Source organism: Oncorhynchus masou, chromosome 5 (genome assembly GCF_036934945.1).
Source record: "Oncorhynchus masou masou isolate Uvic2021 chromosome 5, UVic_Omas_1.1, whole genome shotgun sequence".
NCBI lineage: Eukaryota > Metazoa > Chordata > Actinopteri > Salmoniformes > Salmonidae > Oncorhynchus > Oncorhynchus masou.
The window spans coordinates 43,741,460-43,764,014 of NC_088216.1; the positions used below are offsets into that span (position 1 = coordinate 43,741,460).

The 22,555-nt window shown below is 42.4% G+C and overlaps 1 pseudogene; it reads left to right on the forward strand.

Moving 5' to 3' along the window:
* Positions 1-9,819: 9,819 nt before the first annotated feature.
* LOC135529091 (zinc finger CCCH domain-containing protein 11A-like) overlaps positions 9,820-22,555 on the forward strand; it is a 34,424-nt pseudogene continuing 21,688 nt past the window's right edge.

The following is a 22,555-nucleotide window of genomic DNA, read 5'->3' on the forward strand; positions in this document are numbered from 1 at the left end:
ATTTATGGCAAGTGGCCAAACGCTATGTGAAGGGGCAGCTACACCTCATTCTCCTCCAACCTTCATAAACAACGAACGGTCCAAATAAGAAATCATCTAGAGGAAGAAATCTCAACTTTGGAATCCTTACAGGAAGAATACTGAATGGAGGAGAGGACAAAGAAACTTTCAGCCCCGAAAGCAGAATACATAACTCTGGCAAATGCCAAAACAGAGTTTCTTCATTAAAGGACAAGACAAAATGCACAATGAGCTCTCTGACAGACCGAGTAGATTACTAGCCATGAAGATCAACCAATCTGAACGACTAGCGTCAACAGATGCAATCAGAGATTCCGAGGGCTTAGTACGCACCTCATCTACCAAATCAACAACAATTCCCCCCCCCAATTTATTCCAACCTATAGACATCTGAAGTACCAACGGACGCATTTAAAAACGATCGTTCGTTTCGGATGTTTCCAATTCAATACCTAGTGCCATGCAAGTCTTTGATGATTTCAGCAGTAATTGGACAAAATACTTTTTAATGCCTCTAAATGATACCAGTAAGCTGGCGCATTTAACCCCAACACTCCCTGGCCAGTTTCAGTCCTCTGGATTCACATATCTGGGCCTCAAAATATGTTCTACCCATATTCTCTCCGCCAAAAACAATCATACTGACATGTTGGATCAAATGAGGAAGAATCTAGTTCAATGGGCCCCTTGTCATAATGACCCTACAAGGTAGAGCATCTGTAATCAAGATGAACATTCTGCCACATGCACATTCCATTTTTTTGTGCACTTCCTCTGCCCCCTCCCATGAACATTTTTAAAGATCTGGATAAAGCATGTAGATCATTTATATGCCAGGTGAGAAGCCCAGAACACGCCTCACTACTCTTCAGCAGCCCAAACTGTCTGGAGGTCAGTATTACTACTGGTCTTTTCAGCTGAGATCATTGAGAATATGGCTCGACCCACCATCCGAAGCTGCTTGGAGAGCTATTAAGGAGTCATTTGTTAAACCTGTACAAATACAAAACCTCCTATTTTCTGGGGTGACGAAATCATCCCTCTCCTTACTTAAAAACCCTATTATTATAGAACACCCTGGGGGGTATGGGAACAAATAAACAAACGGAATGTAAATGTAATCAATTGACCTTGATCTGGAATAACAGTCTTTCGCTGTCAGACTTCAAACGCTTCACTTCTTTCAGTTTGTCCAGTAAGAACATCCATGTGTTGAATGAGATGTTAAATAATGAGGGTTTGGACTGTGTGTTCCTTCCAGGATCTGCAGAAAGCTTTTTCTCTACCAGGCTCCTCTCATTTTCTCTATCTAAGACTTTGATCAGCAATAAACATATGGAGTACCACGGAATGGCCCATTAGGGTCACATCCTCTGGTCCAAATAGTGTCCACTGCACCAACCATGGGATCAGTTCTATGTATCTTGGGCAAGCTCAGAACTTTCAGAGGACACATTTTGGACAGGACAATGCAGGTTTGCTAATAATTTTAAATTATTTTCTAACAAAAAAGTTTGAATTGAGGTGTGTTCCGCCTCCTCATTAATTCACATAGAAGTAGCCAATTTCAGCGTTGAGGACAATTTATGTTTGAGGCTTTACTGAGCAGTATAAACAAATAATTACTTTGGACTTGTGTGCGTTACTTTGATAGCAAGTTCCTTATTTCTGTATATCGTGTTGTCGTTTCTACTGTAGGCACATACGGTATGTACTGATGAAGTCGGAAGTTTACATACACCTTAACCAAATACATTTAAACTCAGTTTTTCACAATTCTTGACATTTAATCCTAGTAAAAATTCCCTGTCTTAGGTCAGTTAGGATCACCACTTTATTTTAAGAATGTGAAATGTCAGAATAATAGTAGAGAGAATGATTTATTTCAGCTTTCATTTCTTTCATCACATTCCCAGTGGGTCAAAAGTTTACATACACTCAATTAGCATATGGTAGCATTGCCTTCAAATTGTTTAATTGGGTCAAACGTTTCGGGGAGCCTTCCACAAGCTTCCCACAATAAATTGGTTGAATTTTGGCCCATTCCTCCTGACAAAGCTGGTGTAACTGAGTCAGGATTGTAGGCCTCCTTGCTCACACCCACTTTTTCAGTTCTGCCCAAAAATATTCTATGGGATTGAGGTCATGGCTTTGTGATGGCCCCTCCAATACCTTCACTTTGTTGTCCTTAATTAAGCCATTTTGCCACAACTTTGGAAGTATGCCTGTGGTCATTGTCCATTTGGAAGACCCATTTGCAACCAAGCTTTAACTTCCTGACTGATGTCTTGAAATGTTGCTTCAATATATCTACATAAATTCCCCTACTCATTGCCATCTATTTTGTGAAGTGCACCAGTCCCTCATGCAGCAAAGCACTCCCACAACATGATGCTGCCACCCCCGTGCTTCACGGTTGGGATTGTGTTCTTCAGCTTGCAAGCCTCTCCCTTTTTCCTCCAAACATAACGATGGTCACTATGACCAAACAGTTCTATTTTTGTTTCATCAGACCAGAGGACATTTCTCAAAAAAGTACAATCTTTGTCCCCATGTGCAGTTGCAAACCGTAGTCTGGCTTTTTTATGGCGGTGTTGGAGCAGTGGCTTCTTCGTTGCTGAGCGGCCTTTCAGGTTATGTCGATATAGGACTCGTTTTACTGTGGATATAGATAAGTTTGTACCCGTTTCCTCCAGGACCTTCACAAGGTCATTTGCTGTTGTTCTGGGATTGATTTGCACTTTCGCACCAAAGTACGTTCATCTCTAAGAGACAGAACGCGTCTCCTTCCTGTGTGGTATGACAGTTGTTTGGTCCCATGGTGTTTATAATTGTATACTATTGTTTGTACAGATGAATGTGGTAACTTCAGGCGTTTGGAAATTGCTCTCTAGGATGAACCAGACTTGTGGAGGCCTACAATTTTTTTTCAGAGGTCTTGACTGATTTCATTTGATTTTCCCATGATGTCAAGCAAAGCGGCACCGAGGTTGAAGGTAGGCCTTGAAATACATCCACAGGTACATCTCCAATTTACTCAAGTTATGTAAATTAGCCTATCAGAAGCTTCTAAAGCCATGACATCATTTTCTGGAATTTTCCAAGCTGTTTAAAGGCACAGTCAACTTAGTGCATGTAAACCTCTGACCCACTAAAATTGTGATACAGTGAATTATAAGTGAAATAATCTGTCTGTAAACAATTGTTGGAAAAATGACTTGTCTTAGGAACCAAGTAGATGTCCTAACCGACTTGCCAAAACTATAGTTTGTTAACAAGAAATGTGTGGAGTGGTTGAAAAACAAGTTTTAATGACTCCAACCTAAGTGTATGTAAACTTCCGACTTCAAAAGGACATAAGCACCATTGAACATAACACCATAAAGGTTCTGAATTGAGTAGCATTACCTCGCGTGTCCTTGTTTATAAGGAACATACACAATGACTCCAACCTAAGTGTATGTAAACTTCCAACTTCAACTGTATCTGGACTTCTTGACCCTTGAGACGCCTACCGCTCGAATCCACAGAGCTAATGCCACTACAATATCCACCTGGGCATCAGCCATCTCCAGGAGAGGAGTCAGCTCTTGATTAGTGTCTTCAGAATGTATTCACACCCCTTGACTTTTCTGCATTTTTATTGATTGACAGAACAAATATAAAATTGATTACGGTGAGATTCTGTGTAAATAATTGCAACCTTATTGTTCACAATGTTCCCAAGTAAGGAAATACCACCCGCAAGAAGAACCCTGTGGCTTCAGGTTAGTCGGTGTGGGAAATGTGGGGACAGGGTGTCCAAGTACGCTGCACGTTGCTACAGTGCCTTCAGAAAGTATTCACACCCCTGGACTTTTCCCACATTTTGTTGTGTTACAGCCTGAATTTAAAATAGATTAACTTGATATGTTGTCTCACTAGCCTATACACAATACCCCACAATGTCAAAGTGCAATTTTGTTTTTAAAACATTTGACAAATTAATAAAAAATTGAAAGCTGAAATGTCTTGTGTCGGAAAGTATTCAACCCCTTTGTTATGGAAAGTCTAAAATAAGTTCAGGAGTAAAACATTTGCTTAGCAAATCACATAATACGTTGTATGGACTCACTCTGAATGCAGGAATAGTGGTTAACATGATTTTTATCCCATCTCTGTACCCCACACATACAATTATCTGTGAGGTCCCTCAGTCGAGTAGTGAATGTCAAGCATAGGTTCAACCACAAAGTCCTTGGTTCAACCACAAAGTCCTTGGTTAGTTTTCCAATGCCTCACAAAGAAGAGCACCGATTGGTAAAAATAAAAAATAAAAAAAGATATTGAATATCCCTTTGAGCATGGTCAAGTTATTAAGTACACTTTGGATGGTGTATCAATACACCCAGTCACTACAAAGACACAGGCGTCCTTCCAAACTGAGTTGCCGGAGAAACATAACCGCTCAGGGATTTCACCACGAGGCCAACGGTGACTTTAAAACAGTTGCAGAGTTTAATGGCAGTGATAGGAGACAACTGAAGATGGATCAACAACATTGTAGTTACTCTAAATCACTAACCTAAATGACAGTGAAAAGAAGGAACCCTGCACAGAATATAAAACTTTTCCAAAACATGCATCCTGTTTGCAACAAGGAACTAAAGTAATATTGCAAAACAAATGTGGCTAAGAATGAACTTTTTGTCCGGAATACAAAGTGTTATATTTAGGGCAAATCCAACACAACACATCACTGGGTACCACTATTTGTTATTGTCCTGTGTTGTCTATCGGTATGTCTGTATGCTATTGTTTTTATTTGTATTTTTGGGGGGGGGTTAAATAAAAAGACCAAGAAGCTTACAAGAAAGAGATTAATGGTAGTTGGCTTTGATATAAAATGTTTATTTTATAACTCATACATTCACCTATATTTATTCTCTCTGATTGCGCATTCGCATAACCCATAGACCATGACATTATTGTGAAGCTAATGATCTTGATAATGACATCAAACAAACCAGTGGTAAGGATGATGAAGAGATTAAGATGTTTGCGATGATGAAAAGAGGGAAAGAGACAGAAGAGGGGCGTGCCATAACCATAACCATTATTAAGGATCTATTTTCTTGAAACCTGATACTGGTTAATACACTCAGCCCGCGCTCCCAATTGCCGTGCCCCACTCACGCGGAATACCACCTGATACGAAGATCAAATGGCAGCTGCAGCCGGGAACCAGCGTTCACGCAAAATCAAACGGCACGTGCAAATTTAATTGGTCTCTATGGTATTGCTCTTATTCTCTCCATCTTTCACTCTCACACACTCACCACACGCACATGCATGCAGAGCAGACACACTCACTGACATTCACAGAGAGAGAAATAGAGACAATACGTACATTCAAAGAATGAGAGACAAAAGGTAACCTAAAAAGACACACACAGGAACAGACATAACAAGACACACACAATAAAATAGATTAACACACCTAATCTGATTTGAATCCCTACACTCACACACAAACAGCCAGGGTGGCTTTAACTATTTATAATGTGACATATTTGTGTAAGTCAGTTTTAGGACGTTTGGAGTTCAAAATAAATCTCTGTGACTCACAATGCCAGAAGCCAAACAACAATAGGATAAAACATGGGCTAAAGGGGAAGTGGTGGGGAGGAAAAGAGTGATAGAGAGCCAGAGACGGTTAATAGTCAGCCAACATGAAGGGCAAGTTGTGCACTCTGTTATTGTCTCTGTGAGCTTTGTTAGTCCGCACGTGTGTTCGTGTAGGAGTTTGTGTGTGTCTGTCGGTGTGCGTGTCTCAGGGAGATAACACTGACAGCTTAAGGCCATGAATAAGGGCAGGGTGCATCTGAAGACGGCATCACTTTGATCCCAACACAGGGAATAGGAAATAAGGTGTGTGTGTGTGTGTGTGTGTGTGTGTGTGTGTGCGTGTGTGTGTGTGTGTGTGTGTGTGTGTGTGTGTGTGTGTGTGTGTGTGTGTGTGTGTGTGTGTGTGTGTGTGTGTGTGTGTGTGTGTGTGTGTGTGTGTGTGTGTGTGTGTGTGCGCGTGGTTCATTTATCTGTGATGGCAGAGGAGACGAGTCAGCACACTGTGTGTGTGTATTATGCATATGTGTGCACCCACACATTATGCGCGTGTCTGGGTATGTGTGGTACATTTAGCTAGCTCCCATCTCTCATCTGATTGTGGCAGGCTTTCATGTGTGTGTGTGCCGTGGTGAATCACAGGCCAGGTTTAATTAGCCAGAACTGTGAGGTTGCCGGTTATCATCTCTCTCTCTCTCGTGTCACACTTTGTGGGCTATTAGTATGTGCTATGTGACGGTGTGATTCTCCTCATGTAGGTGTGTGCCTCACCATTTTACAGATTAACTTGGGGCATGTCAAGATCCTGTCAAAACAACACCACACTCCCGTTATTCAAACGTTGAGAAGGCCTCCACACTATACTATAAGTCGACCATCCTTTCTCAATCCAATCCTCAGTCCAGAAGTTCAGTGTATTAAGTGTGTTTTAACACCGGCACATCGAAAAACGAAGCAACTAATGAGCAAGCCGCTGTTAATTAGAATCAGGTGTGCTGGTTTTATGATACATCAAATATGGAAAATTCTATCAGAACACGTCAATTTACTTTTATGTCTAATGGCTGGTCCCCTGGACAGTGTCTGTAATTGTCCCTAATGGGCAGTCAAACTAATTGACTGAATGTGTCCATGAACTGTGTTGACCTTCTATATCCAAATGACGGTGACTCCTCATTATCCATTGTTACGCTATCGTCAGTTCTCTCCAGAGTATGAACATCTGCCAACTCAAACAAGTGAGTGGAGAGAGGTGATGTGTCTGTGCGTGCACCTGTGTTTGTGTTTGTGTGCGCGCTTTAAGTTGCATAATAAGACAGAAACGATGAAGGTAGGAAAGGAGGGGGAAAACAATTCATCAACATTGCGAAAGTCTGTGAACTTTGCAGGGTATAAAGTGTTATTTAATTATTCTTATCTGCTGTGTTTGCATCACTGTGTTGGATGTAGTCTTTAATGAACAGCCTTCATGAATAAATAACCATGGTTCCTTTTATAATCCATATGAAGCTACCGGAGGCCTTTGCTTTCAGCTATGTGCTTTTGTTATGCTGCTTTAATGCCTTTATGTGATGGTATCATCAAGTATTTATTATGAGGTGGGATATTAATATAAGGTCAAGATGTACCATCAAATTGAATGGTTAGGCCCATTGAATGGTTGTTGCTGAACAAAATCCCATAGCATGTGTAGCTAGAGAAGGTCTCGTCATGTGATGAAGGAAAGAGGTCAGGAGGAAGTCTGCCAGGGGCAGCCATATTGATGTCATGTATGACTCACCAGTGTAGGCAAAGTAAATCAATTGTATTGACAAGATAGCCGAGTGACCGCTCTAACGATGGAAATACATTTCCTCAATGATTGAAGGCAGACATGATCAGGTGGGACCATTCCAGCCAATGAGAGGGCAGATACGTGTGTGAACAACAGGCACAACTAGTTGTTTTTCTCAAGGTTCACAGAATGCAACATGCATCCACTTATAATCAGAACATATGCAACAGCCTAAGCATTACGAAACTTCTATTCAATCAAATAAGCCTCATGTAATTCGACACTCATAGACCTCCATACAAAAAAAGGGCTTATCTCACATGGACAGATTTTGGGCGGAGTATATTCTCTCGCTTCGCCTCTTCCTCTCTGGTGTATGTAAAAACCTTACTGTTTACCACTGATACAGGGTCATATCGTAAACATGCCCCTAATAGTTATGGTTGGAATTGGGGGTTAGGTAATCTAATACCAGATCGATGGTTGGTGGAAATTGCCAGGAAATGTGACTCACCAACCAGTCTCTCTAGCATCCTGTGTTCTTACGTGAAACATATGACCTTTTTGATTCCAGATACCAATTTGATCGAACTGATACATGTCTGTGTCTGCCCCAGGTCCCCAGTGTCGGTGTTTCATAGCAAGTGAGTCATGCTATAAGACAGGTCGTGGGAGACAATGCCTCCAAATGGATTTAGAATTTTGGAATATTGATAAGTGGCAGTTTGGACGTCGAGTGTACATTGCCTCAATGCTCATTTTGTCCAAAACACTTGCAGACACCAATGATCATTACTGAACACAAGAGAAAGTGGCCATTTTTTGTTATTAGTTTTGCGCTGTTGGCGGTAAGTGCACTTGATTCAGTAGCCCTAGGGCTGCGAAGGCAAAGTGTTCCCATTTTAAACTATTTAATGTGTCTGACGGTAGAACTCCACCTACCCGGCAGTCCCAGAGAGCAAATAAATTGCACCTATAGGCCTACCACTGGCCAATCAGATAGCTCAGATTATCATGTCTGCACAGTTTCCTCAAGCCACAGCCTGTAAAAAGAAGCCTCGAACTCACAGCCAATTTCATACCGTGAGATTTCAAAACTTTTAAAAACTATGACAAGGGAGCGACTCGACGAATGAAGCAAAAAAAGCTGGTGTTTGTGTGAATAAGTTCATGTTGTGACTCAGCACTGTCAACACTTTGTTCCACACTTTTAAAAGCCATAAAATGAGCGTTATTCCCGTCAAGCTACAACCAGCACTGCAGCTGCAATGAATGAGTGTGGCAAAGGGTTCCCGTAAGCTTGCGTTGTTATTATTAGCGGAATGAATTGGTGCACAAGGCAGAAATAATGCAGTGCAACCTAAGCCAATAGCTGGAAGCCTGTCCCCTTTTCTCAGCGGAGGGAGGGAGAGCAGAGGGACGGACGGTGAGCCGGGTGAGAGGCAGCCTCGCCACTGCTTCCTTCCCTCCCCTCAGACTGACCATCAGATGCAGGTCATTAGTCCAGTAAAAAAAAACAAATGATTATGCTCACTCAGCTGCGCCTCAAGTAATACAACATATTATCTATTACCAGTGTGATCATATTCAATTTTTTTTATTTTTTTTATATATAATTTCAAAATGGTCTGAGAACAGCAATATTGGCAAGGCAATTCAATCATAGCCAACATGCAGTGGTAATATATGTGGCCTGCACAAATATCGCTACAGAACTGTTTTTGAGTCATTGAAATTTGGAGCCTTTGGAATTTTTGCATATTGTTCCATGTACATTTAGTAATTTGACGGATAGTCTCTAACGAGCCCTATAGGGATATCCTCCATTAACCCACATTTACCACCAACATTACGATTGGGCCCCTTGCAGCTGCATTCCGAATTGATGATTACCTGTGTGTTGCAGGCTGTGGGCATGTGGGCAGGTTTGAAACAAACCCAACCTTCATCTACATTGTGTCACGACCATAAGTCTCACAAAACTCTGTTTTGGAAGAGACTGACTTCATCACCAAAATGATCCTATTTACACTTTGTAGTAAATTTCGACAGTAAAAAAAAAAAATCTGACTCATACTGATACCAAATGTGTTGTTTTCTAAATGAGGAGTTGTGTTTACGGGGCAGTTACTCTTTAAGTGAGCTTTTACAATGTTGCTTCATGTTTTACAATGTCTGCCTCTTTGGCTCTTGTAGAAAAATAGGAAGGAGATCGCGCGTCACTTTAAGACTCCGAATTCTCACTGTGCCTTCCAACGCAAGAAACCCTGCTCCATAGATGGCGTATACATCCCGCCCGACAAAAGTGAGTAGTCTCTCTGAAGAGACAGATTGTGACCAAACCACCATTAGCTTACTGATCTTCATCTCCTTAAGTAAGAGGAAGAGAGGCTCCACGGGAAGTGCCAGTTCTAATAAAAATGGCTGCCTTAACAGCAGCTGCCTCCCCTGGACCCTCTGTGGACGAAGCTCCGCTTGAGAAGGCTCAAGATGGAGCCCAGAAGAAATCCCCCTGGGCAAGTTATTGAAGGTACATGTCTGCAGAGAAACATCTCTCAAAGCTCTCTCCTGAATTTGTTTAGCGAAAACCCATGCAAAGTAGCCTGGTCCCAGATCTCTTTGTGCTTTTGCCTGCTCAATTGTCATTGTCAAGCCAAATAGTCTGGCCTTTCAGCAATCACCCACATGAAACACTATTATTTTATGAGCTCGAGAAGAACAGAGGACTTGAGCCTGATTGGATAACCCCCACAGCTAAGCAATCACAAGGGTTATACAAATACTGGAATTGTACCGTTTCTTTTCTTCCCTTTTCTCTATTTTAGCTCCGTGCTAAAACACATACAAGCTCAGATTCCAATCCCGTTTCATGCTAACAGTTCCTAGCATCAGAGCATGGATTTTTTTTTTCTTCATTACTCAGCCAACTAGCCTTGGAAATCCCTCCAAACCAACCTAAAACTACAGGACCCTGTGTCCCTGGAGGAGTTTAAAAGACAAATAGATGAACAGGTTGTTGAGGCATGTAGCTGTTTCTAGTTGTCATTAGTCATTTTGCTTGAATGTGTGTCTGATACTGTAATGGCAATGTGATTTATTCCAGGCTCTAATAATGCTTGATGTATTTGCACTCAGATGTTTTTCTTGCTCGTACATGTTTGTTACTGTATCCTCGTTTGTTACTGTATCCTCGTCTGGCTGATGTCATGTGTCTGTTTGTCTGAAACGTACGTGTTGATGCTCTTGGTCCATGGTCTCTCTTGAAAAGGAGATTTTTTCTTATCTCAACAAGACTAACCTGGTAAAATAAATAAAAGAGATTGCACTGCTGTCTGGTTGCTAAGCAATTGTTTTTTGTTTGTCCTGATGTAACCCCTCTTGCTGCTAGCGCATGTCAAACTTCTCCAACTAAATACACTGCAATTTCAACCGCAAAACTTCTTAGCTGTGATTTTAAACGACAAAATGCAAAATGCTTTGCCTAGCAAAGGTATTACTGTTTGTTGTTGACTTCAAATTCAAAATTGACTTCAACACATGCTTTCATGGAATTTTGTTCATCAAACAATCAGTGACCTTGCACAACATCAGTCTGCATACTGTACTGTTGAGAAGAGCTTGCAAGTAATTATACAATGGGTGGGTCTAATCCTGAATTGTATGAACCTTGCTGTCTATCTCTGACATTTGCAACATTGTTTTGATATTCAAATTCGATCTCCAGCTGTCCCATAGTAATGAACGTGTCGGGAGACAGAAAGGCTACATAGGGCAATGTCCGTAATCACTGCCCTGGGACATTGGGATATTTTTTTAGACCAGAAGACAGTGCCTCTTACTGGCCCTCCAACACCACTTCCAGCAGCATGTGTTCTCCCAGCAGATCAACCCAGCTTAGATTCAGAGGTAAGCCAGCAGTGGAATGCAGGGTGGTATGCTGCTGTGTTGATAACATTTGTTATTGTTATCTCCAGGTGTCCTTGATCTCTTGTCAAGGACCAGATGTTCCCAGGAGTTCACCCACTGTCCCTGGGCCTGGCCACCAGCTCTAGCCCCCTGAGAGAGCAGCTCCAAGCAGTCTCTGTCACCCAGCCTGCCTCCACCACAGCAGACCCAGAGACCTGCATAGTCCCACAGAGGTAACATTGGCCAACTGCTACTGTTACAACCAATAACTGTATCACCTGTCATATGGTTAAACATAGCATGAACCCAAACTTGCATGGCTAAATGAGGTTCAATTTACTATCTAGTTCCTCTCGCTCCTCTCCAGCCCTGTGGTGATGTCTCGCTCAGCCATGGGAGCCGCCCTCGACCACCTCCTCCACCATGGATGACTTTGACGAGCTGATGAAGGAGTTCATAGGCTACTATCGTGAGCTGTGAGCTGGACCCCAGCAAGGGATTTAACGACCACCTGCTGGAGCTGAATGAGGTGATTGGCAGCAAGACTGGCCACCTGATACTCTGTTCACGACCTTGAACCGACCCTTGTTCTAGAGTAAAGCCTATGTTCATCATCACCCTCAGATACGCAAAAAGTTATACAGCTGCCCCATCGAGAGCATCTTGCCTGGCTGCATCACCGCATGGTATAGCAACTGCTTGGAATCCGACCACAAGGTGCTACTGAGGGTAGTGTGTTCAGCCCAGTACATCACTGGGGCCTTGCTTCCTGCCATCCAGGACCTCTATACCAGGTGGTGTCATAGGAAGGCCCACATTCTTTTGAAAAACTCCAGCCATCCAAGCCACAGACTGTTTTCTCTGCTACCGCATGGAAAGCGGTACGAATGCACCAGGTCTGGAATCAACAGGACACTGAACAGCTTACACCCCCAAGCCATAAGACTTATAAAGAAGACTGCTAAATAGCTGATTCTATGCACACACTCTGGACTCTACCTACACAATCACAAATGCTTACACTGACACACACACACACACACACACACACACACACGCACACGCACACAGCACATTATTTTCTATTCCCTGTACAGTGGCAAGACAAAGCATGTGAACCCTTTGGAATTACCTGGATTTCGGCATAAATTGGTCATCAAATTTGATCTGATTTTCATCTTTAACAAAAATAGACGGGGGAGGAGGGGGAGGAATGAGCCAATTGTAAGCTGTGGATGATTAGATGGCCATGATGGTATGAGGGCCAGATTAGGAATTTAGCCAGGACACCAGGGTTAACACCCCTACTCTTACGATAAGTGCCATAGGATCTTTACATTTACATTTACATTTAAGTCATTTAGCAGACGCTCTTATCCAGAGCGACTTACAAATTGGTGAATTCACCTTCTGACATCCAGTGGAACAGCCACTTTACAATAGTGCATCTAGTGACCACAGAGAGTCAGGTCACCAGTTTAATGTCCCATCTGAAAGACGGCACTCTACTCAGGGCAATGTAGAGTGGAATTACCTGGATTTCTGCATAAATTGGTCATCAAATTTGATCTGATTTTCATCTGTTACAATAATAGACAAACATAGTGTGCTTAAACTAATAACGCACAAATGAGGGTACTTTTCTTGTCTATATTGAATACATAATTTAAGCATTCACAGTGTAGGTTGGAAAAAGTATGTGAACCCCTAGGCTAATGACTTCTCCAAAAGGTAATTGGAGTCAGGAGTCAGCTCACCTGGAGTCCAATCAATGAGATAAGATTGGAGATTTTGGTTAGAGCTGCCTCGCCCTATAAAAAACACTCTCAAAATTTGAGTTTGCTAAGAAGCATTGCCTGATCCATGCCTCGATCTAAAGAGATCTCAGAAGACCTAAGATTAAGAATTGTTTACTTGCATAAAACTGTAAAGGGTTACAAAAGTATTTCTAAAAGCCTTCATGTGCATCAGTCCAAGGAAAGACAACTTGTCTATAAATGGAGAAAGTTCAGCACTGTTGCTACTCTCCCTAGGAGTGGCCGTCCTGCAAAGATGACTGCAAGAGCACAGCGCAGAATGCTAAGAGGTTAAGAAGAATTCTAGAGTGTCAGCTGAAGACGTACAGAAATCTCTGGAACATGCTAACATCTCTGTTGACGAGTCTACGATACGTAAAACACAAAACAAGAATGGTGTTCATGGGAGGACACCACGGAAGAAGCCAATGCAGTCCAAAAACAACTTTGCTGCACGTCTGAAGTTCGCAAAAGAGCACCTGGATGTTTCACAGCGCTACTGGCAAAATATTCTGTGGACAGATGAAACTACAGTTGAGTTGTTTGGAAAGAACACACAACACTATGTGTGGAGAAAAAAAGGCACAGCACACCAACATCAAAACCTCATCCCAACTGTAAAGTATGGTGGAGGGAGCATCATGGTTTGGGGCTGCTTTGCTGCCTCAGGGCCTGGACAACTTGCTATCATTGACGGAAAAATGAATTCCTGAGTTTATCAAGACATTTTGCATGAGAATGTAAGGCTATCTGTCCGCCAATTGAAGCTCAACAGTAGTTGGGTGATGCAACAGGACAATGACTCAAAACACGGAAGTAAATCAACAACAGAATAGCTTCAAAGGAAGAAATACGCCTTCTGGAGTGGCCCAGTCAGAGTCCTGACCTCAACCCAATTGAGATGCTGTGGCATGCCCTCAAAAGAGCAGTTCACACCAGACATCCCAAGAATATTGCTGAACTGAAACAGTTTTGTAAAGGAATGGTTCACGACCTTGAACCAACCTGGTTGAGGTTATTGCTGCCAAAGGAGGGTCAGCCATTTATTAAATCCAAGGGTTCACATACTTTTCCCACCATGCACTGTGAATGTTTACACAGTGTGTTCAATAAAGACATGAAAACGTATAATTGTTTGTGCGTTATTAGTTTAAGCAGATTGTGACCAATTTATGCAGAAATCCAAGTATTTCCAACTTTTTCTTGCCACTGTATACATAGCCATGCTATTTTTACTTGTTATTTTTTATTAGTTTTTCACTGTGTATTTATTCCTCGTGTCACTATTTGTATTTTTTTATTCTCTTTATTAACGCTGCATTGTTGGGAAAGGATCCATAAGTATGTATTTCACGGTTTGTCTACACCTGTTGTCTATGAAGCATGTGACAAATATTTGTTTATTTATTGGACCAGTAGGATTTCAAGTGACCACAACTAATCATCAACCCTCAGTCAACCACCAGAACTAAAAAAAAACAGTGGAACTTCAACTTACTGTACCGCCAGTGCGACATGCAAGGCATCACCTGTCACTGCCATAGAGGAGGGTTGATTTGACACATTTCCTCATTTATTTTTTGGGGAAAATATGATTTTATGTTACTGAAAATCCCCAACCACCTCCATCATCTATCTGCGCGTGCCATCTGAGTAGAGACTGGGGTTGCTACAACATGTCAACAGAGGACTCTGGAGGGCTTATTTTCTATTCTAATTTTCTATTATTTTCAATTTCTTCAATAAATAATGTAATCTTATTTATATTTTATTGTTTTTACTCTGTCCTTCTCTTTTCACTGTTTCTCATGGTAAAACAATCCCTTGTGTCTTTTAACATCTGCACATTTTATGATTATTTGATAGTGAAATACTTGGGTAATGATATTTCTTTAATGGAAATGAACAGAATTGTAGTTTTTTCAAACATCCTCAGGTAATTCCCCATCTTGCGTTGTGAAGGGCTTGTGGTTCAGTCATGTATCATTGTTGATGCAGAAAGAGTGAATCTGTATACTGTCTATGACACCTTTAAACAATGACTAACAGGGCAAAGCAGGGTGTCACAAACTGCCTTCTGTATCTACCTTGTGCCGCAGTCTGACTGACACCAAACAATTGTTTAGAGGAACTCTAGTTCTCAACCGATATAATGGTAAACATAGATTGGTTGTGGGAACTTTCATTTAAAATTCCAATTAAATTCTTGAATTCAAATCAAACCAATTTGTATTTGTCACATGCGCCGAATACAACAGGTGTAGCTTACTTACAGGCCCTAAACCAACAATACAGTTTCAAAAAGAAGAAAAATAAATAACAACAATACAAGAAATAAAGTAACAAATAATTAAGTAGCAGCAGTAAAATAACAATAGTGAGGCTATATACAGGTGGGTACAGGTACAGAGTCAATGTGTGGGGGCACCGGTTAGTTGAGGTAATTGAGGTCATTTGTACACCATATATAGACTTAAACTGACTATGCATAGATAATTAACAGAGAAGAGCAGCAGCGTAAAAGGGGAAGGGGGGGCAATGCAAATAGTCTGGGTAGCCATTTAATTAGCTGTTCAGGAGTCTTATGGCTTGGGGGTAGAAGATGTTGAGAAGCCTTTTTGTCCTAGACTTGGCGCTCCAGTAACACTTGCTGTGCGTAGCAGAGAGAACAGCGTATGACTGGGGTGGCTGGAGGGTTTGACAATTTTTAGGGCCTTCCTCTGACACCACCTGGTATAGAGGTCCTGGATGGCAGGAAGCTTGGCCCCAGTGATGTATTTGGCCGTACGCACTACCCTCTGTAGTGCCTTGCGGTTGGAGTCTGAGCAGTTGCCATACCAACAGTGATGCAATCAGTCAGGATGCTCTCGATGGTGCAGCTGTAGAGCCGGAAAGCGGTACTCAGTGATGTGTTGTGTTGGATTTGCCCCAAACATAACGCTTTGTATTCTGGACATACAACTAATTTATTTGCCACGTTTTTAGCAGTTTTACTTTATTTCCTTATTGCAAACAGGATGCTTATTTGGAATATTTGTATTCTGTTCAAGCTTACTTCTTTTCACTGTCATTTAGGTTAGTAATGTGGAGTAACTACAATGTTGTTGATCCATCTTCAGTTTTCTCCTATCGCAGCCATTAAACTCTGTAACTGTTTTAAAGTCACCATTGGTCTCATGGTGAAATCCCTGAGTGGTTGATATTTCTGTATAACAAAAAAATTGACGACAAAGTTGCCTTTTTTACAATGGGGGTCAATAGGAAATAATGTTGGTTTTCCCCAATTTGTGGGCGTGGTCGATGGTCGATGGGAATTCCTTATTATTACGTGAATACCGACTGGGACTATGGAATACACAGGCCCATTATTACATGTTCACCAATCTGTCATGGACGTATTTCACAATGGACCACAAAGCAATTCAAAATCCTTTGAGAACGTAGAACTCAACTCTGTTCAGTTCTTTTGCCTCCACAGTGAAGAAATGGAATCCATTCACACCAGAGAAATGGCCATGGCTCACTTGTTTCCTTGTTGCCAGCCCAGGAAGAGTCCTGTTGGCTCTGAAGGGAACATTGATTGGAAGTGAATCCAATCAACAAGCCGGAACATAACTAACCATGGAGATGGCTGCTATTTCTTCTTCAACACCACATGTGCTAAAGTAGGGGCCATGAGAAATAAGGGCATTCACAGTGTTCTATTGTAATAGTATCACACAGTGACACAGTCACAGTTTTGGAGGTATGCACAGTTTTGGAGGTATGCACATGAGGTATATGTCAGTATTCTGTATTGACTTTGTTGTGTCTGTGTCTCCTGGTGCAGGGCGACAGCTGCCCCTTCAGACACTGTGAAGCCGCCAAGGGCAGTAATTTCGTCTGCAGCCTGTGGCAGGAGAGACGCTGCTCCCAAACAGGTCTCCATGTTCTGCCACATGCAGATCAAGGTAAGGATAGGGCACACTCTCTCTTTCAGGGACCATCTTTGTTAATCATTTCCTTTGTAAACCCAAACAAATAAGCATTTCAGTAATATCCCATTAAAGCTTTGCCAACTTGAGGCTGTGCGTGTCTCAAGTGGTCATTATAGAGGGGAAGAGAAAGACCATGTCTTAAAACCAGGTTCGTGGGCTGTTGCTCTGTTCCGGAAATGTCGAGTGGGACATTTTGGGCTGTTTTGTCTTATTCAACAAAATTCTCCGATTTCTATCGTGGGTTTTAAGTAGGGTTGAAAAATTCCAGGAACTTTCAATACATTCCCTGGTTTTCCACAAATCCTGGTTGGAGGATTCCGAGTTTCCTGCTTATTCCCTCCTGATTCCGGGAATCCCCTAACTGCGATTTCGGGAAAACCATGGAATTTATTGAAAGTTCCGGAATATGAAAACCTTAGTTTTGAGTCATTACCATAAAAATATCTGTGTTTCATTGGATTTTTTTCTTAAATTCAGAATCCTTAATTGAAAAAAATAACAAATGGTAACCCACCTCTGTTTTGGTAAAAAGGTTGAGGGATGGGCCTGGAGAAATGTAACCACTCTCAAATTCATACAGGTTTGGATGCAAGGACAGACCAAAATAATAGTTTTAACCATGTTTTGAGTATATACAGTGTTTGTTTACATATACATGGTTTACAAACATTGGAGTAAAACAAGCTTATATTTTGGGTTCTGATGGGGCACGACAGTTGAACTAAGATCATGAGGCATTTATAAGTCACATTCTTCAACGATCAATGGGTATATATCATACATTTATAAGTCCAAAAATGTATGTAGCAAATAAGGATTCTAGCTTGAAATTAGCTGTCACAGTGTTGCTACATGTTCTGACCTGCCCTCGCTCTCCCTCTTTCCTTCTTGTAGAAAAATGCTATAGAAAGGAGATTGCATGTTACTTTGAGACCCAGCCTGCTGGCTGCCAGAAGCCGCACTGTGCCTTCCACCATGACAAACCCCACTTCATAGAAGGCCAATACATACCACCTTACAAAAGTGAGTAGTCGCTCTCAAGAGGCCGATCCTGACCAAGACACCATTAGCTTACTGATCTTTATCTCCTTAGCATCAAAGGAAGCATTGGAGTCAACATGGCGGCCAGCATCCCTATGGGAAGCTTTTGACAGCTTGTGGAGACCATGCCCTTGACGATTACAGGCTGTTTTGTGGGCAAAAGGGGTTGCAACTCAATATTAGGGAGGTGTTCCTAATGTTTTGTACACTCAGTTTCGTACATTCAGGATTGAGATAAATAACATATTTGGGCTCACTTATGAACCTTCATCAGAACCAGAGATGATCTGTAGTTACTGAACTGGATGGTTTTATCACTCAGATTTGGCCCTAAAAGAAAAGGAGGAGCCTCATGAGAATCCTGTTCCTCTTGTCTCTGCCCCATTCCCCAGCCCAGCCAATCCACAGCTCCGTGGGGTCATCAAGGCGGAGACTCAGGTGAATGTTCCCAGACCCACAAACCTGCCTGTGGTCATCAACCGAGCAGATGATGTTGAGGACGAAGATGGTAAGAAACACACCAAGACACTTTGATTCCTATGTAGTGTACTTACTGTTATGTGAAGTTTATTTAAAGAGCAATTTATAAAGGTCACAGAACACTTTACATGACTGAAATGGAAGACCAAACAATGTAGAGAGAAATATAATATAAACAACAATTAAAAGCCACATATTAATTAAGTAGCATATAGTCCATAGTGCAGGAAGGAGCTGTAAAGCGGAAAGATACCCAGCACAAAGCTACAGCTCAAAGATCCCCAGCTCAAAGATCCCCAGCTCAAAGATCCCCAGCTCAAAGATCCCCAGCACAAAGCTACAGCTCAAAGATACCCAGCACAAAGCTACAGCTCAAAGATACCCAGCACAAAGCTACAGCTCAAAGATCCCCAGCTCAAAGATACCCAGCACAAAGATCCCCAGCTCAAAGATACCCAGCACAAAGCTACAGCTCAAAGATACCCAGCACAAATATACCCAGCTCAAGGAACAATGGAGCAACCCTTCAAGGTGATTTGAGCGCTAGGTTAAAATTATATAGGGAGGTATTAATCATATTGATATTGTTTGGAACTACTTCATTTTTCAATTCATTTAGGAAATACCATTTGACCGCTTCATTTTTCAGTAACTCAGTGACAAAACAGGGTTGTATTTAAAAGACCTTAGAGCCATCCCCTTAAAGCTTTTCTGACTCGAGGCTGTGTGTCTCAAGTGGCCAATATAGAAACCTGGGTCAGAGACTGTACCCCTGCCTTTGGACCAGTCGGGTGGAACACATCCCAAATACATTCATTAACGTCATGCAATTTCTCTCAAAAAGTTCCTTAGTCATTCTAATTCTACATTTCTTTGCTTGTTGTTCTGTTTAGCTTTGGGTGGCTCATATAATCCACATTGAAACTTTATCTTAACAGTCGACACATTTTTTTCAGTATGTTGAATAAAATGTATTATTGTCTTTTAACTCTAACTAACCTCTCCCTCAGTTGAGATCAACAGCGAAGACTAGGGCACCTGAAGTTATCTGCATAAAAACATTGGAGGAGATCAGGCAGGAGAAGGTGGCTAAGTCCTAGGCACAGGGTCAGGGAATGACCCTCTCACTTGATTCACTGATACAACCACCTCTACCAATGCCCCAAAGAAAGGCACCACCAGCAAACTTGCAAAAAGCCTCCATGTGAAGACCTCTGTGATCTTCCTTGCCAAGAAGCTGGATGAGGACCAGAGGCCCATCCCCAGCCTCATGAAGGCCAAGCAGCCGGCTGTGGAAGCAATTCCAGGTAACTCCCAGGGACCCACCCACCTAAACATGCCCAGCCGGAGGGCCCTTCATGTGGGAGGAGTGAAGGTGAAAACCCTGGAGGAGATCCACAGGGAGAAGGCTGCCAGGATGCAGGCCCAGGGACAGGAGGCGTCCAATGGGAAAATCCTAGGCTCTGCCTCAGACTCCGGAAAGGGAGGTGCCAAGAAGCATCAACAAACTTCTCATGGTCATTTTTGCACTACGGCCAAAAACGAATGAATGATGATGAATTACATTTGATATTTGCTTATGGGTACTTTAGATAGAGAGAAAAACCCACACCAATCTCTTTTATAATTTCTTTAAAAAATAAAAGCTAATTTACCATCATTTCTGAAAATATATAAAGTGAGCTCAAAAAGTATTGGAACGTTGATGTTGTTTTTGTTGTTTTGGCCTTGTACTCTCGAACTTTGGATTTGAAATCATACAATGACTATGAGATTAAAGTGCAGACTTTTACGTTATTTTGAAGGAATTTTCAACAATATTGGGTGAACTGTTTAGACATTACAGCCCTTTTTGTACATAGTCCCCCATTTTAGGGGACCAAAAGTATTGGGGCAAATGGGGGGGTCTGATATTTGTGGGTCTAACTTTCTCACTCATCATTATGAGATGCTGGACCACGTTGACTCCAGTTGGTGGTGGACCATTCTTGATACACACGGAAAACTGTTGAGCATGAAAAACCCAGCAGCTCAAACCGGGGCATCTGGCACCTATTACCGTACCCCGTTCAAAGGCACTTAAATCTTTGGTCTTGTCCATTCACCCTCTGTCTCAAGGCTTAAAAATCCTTCTTTAACCTGTTATCTCCCCTCATCTACAATGATTGAAGTGGATTTAACAAGTGACGTCAATAAGGTATCATAGCTTTTACGTAGATTCACCTGGTCAGTCTATATCATGGAAAGAGCAGATGTTCCCTTTGTTTTCCACACTGTGACGTAATGCCCTTTCAGTGTAAGAGATGTTTGGAAAGACAGACTGAAATTCCAACCCGTTTTTGGTGAGATTGAGTTTTGGACTGCACGGTGATGTCACCAGGCGATAAATGAGTTAATTGACCAAAAAGAAAGACTTCCAAACCTCTGTCAATATCAGCTAGTTTTTAATTTCCCCCTCACCACTCAGACCACTCCCAGACAGTCTTAGCAAAATTATTAGGAAGATGTTTTTGTTTCTTTTTGACAATTTGAATTGACAACATTCTCAGGAAGATACTTCATTGTTACCCAGAAATGGTTTGATATAACGATGATAACAATGGCTGCGTTGGACCCGTAATCACTGAATCTGTGGTCCTGTTGTCTTTAGGCCTGCCTTGCTAACTGACGGAGTGATGCTGTATCTGGGGCCAGTGTGAAGGTGAAGACCTACGAGAAGATCATGCGTGAGAAGAGGCTTCGCAGGCCACAGCTGCCGGAGAGAGCAGGCCTCTATCAGCCAACCAGAGGGCTCCACTGAGGCAGAATCTGCACAGAAACAGCCCACAGACCCCGCCCTCCAGAAGGAGAAGAGTGTGCCCTCTGTCATAGTGACGGTCAACCCACCGGCCACGTACTTGCCCCCCTCATCACACTGGAGGCACCAGCCCCGGCACCCAAGGTCCCCCTCTGTCAGCACATCACTCTCAAACCCAAGGTAGCCCCCCCCCCCCCCCTGTTCTCTGCGCCTCCCCCAAGCAGGGCTCTCCACTGAGGCAGGCAGAGGCAGACCCACCATCCCTCAGCCCCAGGAGCTCCAGCACTGCCCCAGGCAAGAGGAAGAGAGGCTCCACGGGAAGTGCCAGTCCCCCCAAAAAGGCTGCCTTAACAGCAGCAGCCTCCCCTGGACCCTCTGTGGACAAGGCTCCGGTTGAGAAGGCTCCAGATGGAGCCCAGAATAAATCTCCTGGGCAAGCTACTAAAGCTAAAGGTATATGTCTGCAGAGAAATAGTCTCAAAACGTTCCTGTACTTGTTTAACCCGTCCTAAAGTCCATGCCTCCGTGGAAATCTAATTAGCATAATCCAAAAATCCCCATAAAAATCTGTCATTTTAATCTAGAGAGAGAATTTTTATTGCAATGGATGTGTCTCAACCCACCACATCCACCTATGTAACATTTCCACATCTGCGGTGAAAGGTGACAGAGCTAGAGCGGTGTTTGTCAGACCATGAGACATCTGATGTGACAGGTGACAGAGCTAGAGCAGTGTTTGTCAGACCATGAGACATCTGCGGTGAAAGGTGACCGAGCTAGAGCGGTGTTTGTCAGACCATGAGACATCTGCGGTGAAAGGTGACAGAGCTACTGTAGAGCAGTGTTTGTCAGACCATGAGACATCCCAAAAATCGGTCTTCTCACAAAATCGTCTGTAGCGTCCGAACAGTTTGGTCTACAAACTATTGATCTACGACCCCCATACGCATCTTGGTACTCGTCTGAAGTTAGTACAGCAAATCTGCCAACTTCTGTCTGTAGCGTCCAAACAGTTTGGGCTACACACTAATTCAGTGCATTTGGAAAGTATTCAGACCCCATGACATTTTTCCACATTTTGTTACGTTACAGCCTTCTTCTAAAATTGATTAAATCGAATTTTTCCCTCATCAATCTACATAACATACCCCATAATGAC